Below are 9,872 nucleotides of genomic sequence, written 5' to 3' on the forward strand. Positions count from 1 at the left end.
CTTCATTTTCAGAGGACCAATGGCTCTGGATGAGGTTGGACTGGATGTTTCCTAAAGTCCCTTTCATCTCAAAACCTTGTCCAGGAACAGGATGGGCCTATGTGTGTGTTCACTTTTATTTATTTTTTTAAACCCTTACCTTCCGTCTTGGAGTCAATACCATGTATTGGCTCCAAGGCAGAAGAGTGGTAAGGGCTAGGCAATGGGGGTCAAGTGACTTGCCCAGGGTCACACAGTTGGGAAGTGTCTGAGGCCAGACTTGAACCTAAGACCTCCTGTCTCTAGGACTGGCTCTCAATCCATTGAGCTACCCAGCTGCCCCCTGTCTTCACTTTTAAAAGAAAAAAAAATGAAACATTTTAGCTTTTCTGTGGGAGATACCAGTTTTAGGCTGTAAGTATTCCTATTTCCATCAGGTCAAATACAAGTAACCTTCATACTTGGGGAAAGGAAAAAGAGAATTTGTATATTGTAGTGCCTTTGATGAAAGAGAATAACAATTTGGTGAGACCAAATTCAAAATGACTTGTTTAGCCCTATAGTATAGTATAGTATACAAGAGATGAGAATTTTTGTTATAAATATTTGGATCACAGATTTAAAGTCAGTAGAGACCTTAAAGGTCTAGGTCAACACTAAATTTTACAGGTGAATCCAGAGAAAAAACTGTGGGAGTAGAAACACTGAAGAAAAACACCTGCCTGATTACATGGGTCAATGGGGATATGATTGGGGATATAGAGTCTAAATGATCACCCTAGTATAAATATCAATTATATGGAAATAGGTCTTGATCAATAAAACATGTAAAACCCAGTGGAACTGCATGTTGGCTACAGGAGGGGGATGGGAGGAGGGAATGGAAAGAACATGAATCATGTAACCATGGAAAAATATTCTAAATTAATTAAATAAAAAATTTTAAGATTAAAATAAATAAATAAATAAATTTTACAGGTGAGGATCTAAGGTCCAGGGTAGTTAAGGGACTTGTCCAAAGTCACACAGGTAGTGATAATATCAGGATTTGAAGCCAGAGTCTCTAACTCTAAATCCAACAGTCTTTCCACAGAATCCTTGTTTGATTAAATGATTTAAGTTATACTGACTTGAGAGCCATTTAGGGTTAATTGAGAGTCATTTAGGAAGGAGGCTATGCTAGTAGTTATCTTGAAGGAACTCAAGTAAGGATTTTGAGCCTGCTTAGCAAGGCATGCTGATCCTGGTTGGTCTAATGGACATGTTCATTCAACTAAATAATAGCCTATAACACTAGGAAAGGGAGCAAGTGGGAGATGGAAAGGCCTGGGGAGTGTTGATGAACCAAAAAGGATTCTTGAGTCATTGTAGCTGGGATCTGATTGTCAAATGCTGCTTCCCAGAGTTGATAATACAGGGCATCGCATGACCTGCAATTTAAATATGAGGTCCTTGGTCATTTGGCTTATGAGCATTCGGATTCCCAGAATCAAAAAACCCTGAAGGAAGAGAAGGAGCAAAGAGAATTGAGTCACAAGAGGTTAAGCTGTCTCAGTCATTGTGTGTGGCTTGGTTGCCATAATACCCACACAGAGCATATTGATCATCACACACAAGCAATAATGATAGGTCTGAGATAACAATAATAGCTAGCATTAAAATAATGGGATGGCTAGGTGGCACAGTGGCTAAAGTTAGGAAGACCTGAGTTCAAATCTGGCCTCAGTCACCTACTACTTGTGTGATGCTGGGCAATTCACTTACCCCTGTTTGCCTCCCTTTCCTCAACCTATAAAAGGAACTAGAGAAGGAAATGGAAAATCACTCCAGTATCTTTACCAAGAATACTCCAAATGAGGTCATGAAGTCATATACTACTGAAAAAAATAACTGGAAAAAAATTCTAAGGTTTACAAAGCACTTCACATTTATTATCTCATTTTATCCTTACAACAACCCCGGAAGGTGGGTGCTTATCCTTTATCCCTACTTTACAGGTTTAAAAAAAAATAGAGACAGGCAGAGATAAAGTGACTTGACAAGGATCAAATAGCTAAAGTAATTTCTGAGGCCAGATTTGAATTCTAGTCTTCCTGGCTCCACACCCATAGCACCACCTAACTGCCTCTCCATAATATTTGGTCTAGTACCACTTCTTGGCCCAACTGAAATTATCTTCAGTGCTCAGATCTAAAGAGTACCTGGGGAATGACTCCAGATAATCTTATGCCTAGAGAGTGTAAGATTTAGATCTGGAAGACCATCTAGTCTAACTTTTTCATTTTATAGATCAGGAAAATAAAACTCAAAGAGTTTGGGTTTGACTTACCTAAAGCCAAACAGGGATTGTAGAGTAGAAGTAGACTTCAAAGGCAAGCCTTCCACTACCAGAGGCAAAACTCTACTATGTACATTATTGTTATTATATATACATTTGTATATATGACATAATGTTATATATTACATATTGTGTTATATGTATATGTGTATCATACATACATAGATATAATATGATGTCATAGTATGGATCTTGTATATTTTAAAGCAATATAGATGATTTACACTGACTGCCTTACATACAAAATATACTATCTACATTGACTGCTGGATTAGGCAGTTCGGAGGCTTGGGTCCCAAGAAATAAAAAATCTTGAAAAGACCTAATCTGTACTGGACTGCCGCCCCTTGAATGACCTCTTAGGATCCATGGGCTTCTAGGTTCTAGAATTTGGCTCATAGTGTCCTAGAAGGCCAATTTCTTGGGATCTTCAAAAGAAATCATAAAGGACTCTTCTCAGCCCAGGACGTGCCCATCCAGGCTCCTTCCCTTACAACAGTTATTGTGCCAGGCCAACCCACAAATACCATAATAAAAGTTATTTTCAGGCCTCAGTAAGAGATTTATTGCCTGCTAGACATTGGTTGGCAAATTAATTTCATCATAAATATTGTCCTCGCAAGTATCCTACTTCTGTATAAATGATGCATCTGCCTTGGGCAGGGCCTTCAGTATGAGTAATATTTCTTTAATATTATCTTCTTAAAGATAAAGAAATTATGGTCCATAATTATACTTTTTTTTTCTACAGGTCTCTCCTCACCCCCTTCCCTGATTATATTTAAAAACAGAGAACTGATAAATTCATTCTGGGCTGGATAGTAAAAACAGGGAATGGAAAAAGGCAGAGAGGTAACTAGGTTTTGACTGCAGGTCCTTCCCCCAAAGTCCTGACATTCAACGAGTATACTTCCTCAAGGCCTACCATTTTGAGAGCCTACACCCTGTGCCTGGCAGCATGAGCCTTCTCTTTTATATAGCCCCACTCCTAGGGTACTCTCGCCATAGTGTCATTTTCCCAGGGACCCAACTTTTTCCCCATAAGAAATGTCCTTGGATGCCCAGGCAGATTTCTCTCAAGGATGGACTGCTCCCTTTCCCAACACAGTGCCAGCATGCTCTCTCTTTTCTCCAGATGACATTCTCCCTCACACACATGAAAGAATTTCTAGTTGTGGCTCCAGAAGAAATGGTTCTGCCACCTCAGAACTAGGGTGGATTTCAGACAAATGAACTTCCCTTCTCCCAAAGGAGTTTGGGCTTCCACAGGGCTGAAATGAAAGATAGATCATACTATGGAAGAAGAATGTATGGAAACTAAAGATGCAGAGGAGAGAAATTGAGACTTTCTCAAGCATAGGATTCTAGACAATGCTTAAAATATAAAGTAAACTAAATGATCTCTTCATCCTCTCTCTTTGTCTTTCTGTTTTTCTCTGTCTCTATCTCTGTCTCTGTCTCTTCTGTCTTTATTTTTGTGTCTCTGTATGTCTCCCCCTCCCCCTTTTCTCTCTCTCACAATTGAATAATATTAGACCTCAAAAAGAAGGGGAATGGTGCACAAACCCTATCTTTAAAGACATTGACATTGATGTTCCAAAAAGGGAAGTGACTTACCCCAGGTCACACAGCAAGTAAACATCAGAGCTGAGACTCAACAAGTCTTATGACTTCAAGTACTCTTTCTACTATTCAGTATTCTCTTCCTACAACTTTTTTTTTTCTTTTTCATTTCTCTCCCTCAGTCCTTGAATTCTCTCTGTCCCTTTATGAGGAAAGGTCAAGTAGAAGTCACCTTTTCCTAGCCCCTTGCCCAAAATTTTGCCATTGTATCAGTCTCATAGATACTCCCAAACCACCACCTCCAGAAAGATTTCTTTGTGATCTACACACACAACTCATTCCTCCAAGATGCTCACTCAGTGTTATTTTTATTGTTATAAATCACACTTGTAAATTAAAATATACCCCACACTGTAAGCTGGATCCCATAGTGTGATCTTTCTTCTAGAGGTTTGAATGAAGCACCTGGGAAGAGGGAGGCACATTTTTTTCCTTCAAGCTCTCAGGTTAGTTTATTCCAAAGACATTTATTAAGCACCTATTGGATACAGAGTACTATGGTGGACATATTTCATAATATGCTTTTCACAGACATTCACATTCTATCCTATTTTATCCTCAGAACAAATTCTTTGATGTAGCCAGGATATCTTATTTTATAGTTGAAGAAATTAAGACACTAAGAAATCAAATAATTTCCTCATCATCACAAAGACAAGTCATTAATGGTGCCAGCAGTGAACCCAAGTCTTCTGACTCTAAATCTAATGCAAGGATCACAGAATAGCAGAAACAGTCCTGGATTTATCATCAGAGGACCTAGCTTCAAATCCTGACTAAATTACTTACCTGTTTGGCTTTGGACATTTGTAATATAGTGGAGTCAAACACAAACGTTTTTTCTAGCTCTAAATTTATATTATAAGCTTTTTTATAATCATAAATAATAAACAAACATTGACATACAATTTCAAGTTTATAAAGTATTTTATATTATCTTATTTGATCTTGGCAATAGATCTGTGAGCTGTGTTATTATAACCCTCAATTTACAAATGAGGAAACTGACCCTAAGAGAGAATAACTGAGTAGCCCAGGATCACATAGCTGGTAAGTGTCTCAGAGAGAGGACTCACACTCTGATCTTCTTGTCTCCAGGTCTTCTAGCCACTGTGACAGATAGCCATTTACCATTATGAGCAGTTTATTCATTTGTGAAGGTCTGGTCTTGGGTCTATCCTTTCCTCAAAATATATAAAAATATTTACAACGTTAAGGTGTCATGATAAAAAAAAAAAAAACAAGAATCTGAGGCACAAGGTTCTAAGCAAAATCTATTTATTATGGCCAGTTGACATGATAGACCAGAAACACCTCTGACAATCAGAGAAGCTTTGTATACAATTGAAAAAGGAGCAGGTTACATGGGGGGCCAAAAATAAAGCAGTGACATGAACTAACCTAAGGCCATGATTGATCTATAAGAAAGGCAAAGGGTGGACTATACATTTTGTTTAATCATTTTGATTTGCAAGAGGGAGGGGGTCTCCAGAATCTATAGCAACAGGAAAAACTCAGAGTTGAATATTTTCTGGAAAGTTTCAAGCCAGACACCACTCAATACCAGAGAGATCTGGTACTAGGCAAAACATCTCCTGACCACCTTGACTTATCCACCAGTCATCATCTTTATACATCCCTCATGAGACAGGACCAGCTTGTATCCCTTAAAATTAGAGTACTTAAATTCTTACAAACTATTGCTGAGACCTGTACAATTAAATCTAAATCTGACCCAAAGATGTTTGTTTCAGTGATTAAATAAAAGCTCTTAATAATTAATTAATCAGTAACCAATAATCAATTTCACAAAGGGTATAGAGAGGCAATATGATGGCACAGCAACTGGAGATGGTCTCAGTGAAGTAGACCTGGCCTCAATTCCCTCCACCTCTGATATATTAACCGGATGAATCATCTAAGCTCTCATCATCTCCAGCAGTTTTCTCAAACTAGTAACTTGCAGGACACTTGCTGATTTACATTGGTAAAGGAAATTTCCCACACTGGGAATTCCTTATAGGAATGAAATCAGGGGTCTACACTAAAAAAGGGAATTCAGATAAGAAAATTGCAGTTGGAGCTGATGGAAAGCTTTGTCTTAAGAGGAAAAGAAGTCATCTGATATCTGATGCGTGGAATGAAATGGGGTAAAGTTAATGATTTGAATCAAAAGAAATGAGCTGTAGATGAGAGAAGTGTGCAGGAATGTAATGATAAGAAAATGTGAGCCAGGAAAAGGGGGAAGATGGAAAGGCCAAGAAGGAGAAAGGCAAAAGAGAAGAGAAGGCACTGATGACTTGCTAGGCGTAAATGAGTTTCTCCCAACCCACGATGCTGTCTGTGTTCCTTAGTACTTTGTCACTTGAGCCATTCAGTGGCTGATGGTATTAAGTCTAGTATGAGGAAACAAGGGCTCTCTCAGAAAAGGTCTCAATAAATAAATATAATGATGAATATAGTAATTATTAAGATAATGATTATAAAGCTAATGTTTATATTTATTTAATAGCACTTCAAGTTTGCCAACTGCTTTTATAAGTTATTTCATTTTTATCTTTATAGCAACCCTTGTGAACTAGGTACTATCATTATCCCCATTTTACAGATGAAGAAACTAAGTCTCAGAAAGTGAGTTGTCCAAAATCACAAAGCTAATAAATATCTGAGACAAGATTCAAATTCATGTCTTCCCAAATTAACTCCTCCACCCCTTACCGGACTTCCAGGATAAAATATAAAATCCTCTGCTTGGCTCTTAAAGTCTTTCACAATGAGCTTTACAAAATCCCCAGAAGAAGATGGAGGTTAAAAAAAAAAAGGCCTTTAGTTTCAGAGTGAGGCTTGAAGTCATTCATAGAATTGTATAATATCCCAAAGACAAATCAGCTTATTCTCTTTGTTCCTGATCAATTCTGAATCAAGATCAATGTGCGTTTGCAATGTCTCTTCGAGAAATATATGTTGATGGACAAGTTCTATGGGTTGTTATATTACCCGTATCAAGATCTCCATCATCATTCCAGTTCACAACCTCAAAATTATCCTTTGCTCCTTATTCTCCCACATATCAAGGACATTTGCCACATTTCATAAATTCTATATTCACTATCAAATCCATTCTTTATCTAATTATATGTCATAATCTAAACATTACTCATTTTTCACCCACATAGTTTTTCATATATGGATAATGAAATCAAACTCTTTGTTTAAACCCCTACCTTCCATCTTAAAATCAATATTATTTATTGGTTCTAAGATAGAAGAGTGGTAGGGGCTAGGCAATTGGGGATAAGTGACTTGTCCAGGGTCACACAGCTAGGACATGTCTGAGACCAGATTTGAACATAGGACCTCCCATCTTTGGGGAGGTTTCTCTAATCACTGAGTCACTTAGCTATTCCCCAAATAAATTATGTGATTAAGTCAACTTTGTAGCCACAGTACAGATGCCAGCTGGATTTTTCTTAATTTTATGAATTGTAGAAGTAATGTTGCCTTCTGATATAGGCTAGTCAGGTTCAGTTCAGTTCCCTAGACCCATAGAGAAGTGAAAAAATGAATGAAAAAAAGTATTTATTAACTGCTTACTATGTGCCAAAAACTGTGCTAAGTGTTGGGGGCTACAAATACAAGCAAAGACAACCCATGCCTTCAAGGAGTGGATAGTCTAATGATAGAAACAACATATGTTAGGCAAGGATCAAACATGCTAGTGCATTATATTCAGGGTGCAACATTTCACTGTTCTCTGCTGGTCAATGCTACTGGCTCCCACATTACTGACTTCATGTCTTCAGGGAAATTTGTTGGCCCTCTCAATTCAATTCTTCTAGGATGTGATGACCAGGAAGCCTTTCCCTGATTAATTGGTCAGCATCAATTTATTAAGTGCTACATGCCAGGTGCTGTGCTAGGTCCTGGGAATAAGAAATAATAAACAATCCCTGTCCTCAAGGAATATGTGTTCTATAGGGGGAAACTTTGAACAATGTATGCAAAATAGATCTATATAGATATATTCAAAATAATTGGAGCAAGTCACAGCTAATTTTGAAAGAAAATAAAGTATTCTAAGCGGTGGAGGTGAAAAGGGAGTGAATTCCATGCACGGGGAACCGTTTTGCTCCAAGGATTAAAGGTGAGAGAAGGAAAGTCATGTGTAAAGGGTAGGAAACAAGGTCAATCATGCAGTAGTATGATAGGGTCAGACTTGAACTGTCATAATATCATTTTGGCTGTCATATAGAGGATGAATTAGGAAGGGGAGAAACCTGAAGCAAAGAAAGCAAGCTGTTGCTATAGTGGAGGCAAGAATTAATGAGGGTCTGAGCTAGGATAATGTTCATCTGACTGGAATAAAGGGAATGGATGTAAGAGTGAATATAAAATTGACAAAATGTGGTGAATGACTTGATGTTGTGAACCATAAGGGTGATGTTGCCCCTGCTAGAGGTAATCTGGTAGCTATATAGTCATATACAAAAGATGGGAACCACCACACCTAGCTAACAAAAGTCATGCTGAATGCCTCTCCCCAGGCTAAAATTATATTTTCTTTTATCTGGATCTAAAATCCCAAGCCTTTGTCCCATTCAACTACCTAATTTAAAATGATTGTTCATCCTTCATTTCGAAGAGGACCATTGACTTGCACATGAATTGAATTTAAGTGAGAGAGAGCAGCATGAAGTCATTGGTCTTACTCTCTCTTCCAGTCTTGGAAGTCCAATGGCAAGGCTTAAAAGTCTTGGTCTGGGATGCAGCAGATGACCTTGGTGCCTTCTATGGTTGACCAAGCTCAAGGCATTCCACTGTGCCAGCTACAGACCCCTTCATGGTTATTGCAAGGAAATTTTTCTCATCCACCTCTTCCACCAGGGAAGTTTTCACATGCTTGAAGATTCGAAATTCCTGAACTCTTCTCTGAATTGCCATGCAAATGAGTTTGAAAAAGGGTAAGAGGTAAGCACAGAAGGGAGGTCACCATTCCCCACCCATCTAGTCCACATTCTTGTCTTTATAAAACCCAGTAGCTTTGTCCTACTTCTTGGCCAATATAAAACCTATTTTTCTCCCTAAATGGATTTTATCTATAAAGCAAAATAATTAGATAACATTGAGCGTGAACTCTGGCTCTCTTCCTTTAAAATCTTAATGATCTCTCACTGTTACCATTTGAATCATCTGCTACCTTCCTCCTTCAGCAGTTCAATGGTCCTTTCTCCCTCCTTCCATTGATGGCCTGTGGACAGATTATGATGACCCATAGGCGGCTGAATTTATTTCCCAGACTTTTCTACCCATCCTGGGATTTTCTAGAGAGACTTTCAGAATGAAATGGATCATGCCAACATCAGCAAGAACCCAGAAGAGAGGGATGCTTATCTCAGGTTCAATCAATACCATCAGATAACATGTATTTATATCGAGTCAAGAAATCTTTCAGCTGGCCAGATAGAGAGGAGGTAAAATGGAATGTTAGAGCCATGAAAGACTTTAGAGATGAGTTAGTCCCATCCTATTATTTTCCAAAGGAGGAAACAGATTCAAGGAGAAGGACTTGCTCAGGGTCACATACTGGTACATGGAAGAAGATAGACTTAAATGAATGTCTCTTGATTCCCAGTTTGCTCTAATTTTAAATAGGACAGACTGCCTGTTCAGGGTTTCACATAGGAAAAGGAACTTGAAAGGAATCCCTTCATTATAAACTCAACATCTTTGAAAGTTATGGGGTTATGGAACCTTATTCGCAGCCAATGCTATTACTCATCTGTTGTAATGGAAAGTCACCCAAGCTAGGGCTAGATTTACGATCCAGGGCCCCTTCTCACTCTTGTTTTCATTTGCCAGATTTGAAATTGAGTGTATCTGAACTGCCAGGATAGCACCCACTCTCTCCCCATCAACACTTATTGCTTTTCAC

This window comes from Monodelphis domestica, chromosome 2 (genome assembly GCF_027887165.1).
Source record: "Monodelphis domestica isolate mMonDom1 chromosome 2, mMonDom1.pri, whole genome shotgun sequence".
NCBI lineage: Eukaryota > Metazoa > Chordata > Mammalia > Didelphimorphia > Didelphidae > Monodelphis > Monodelphis domestica.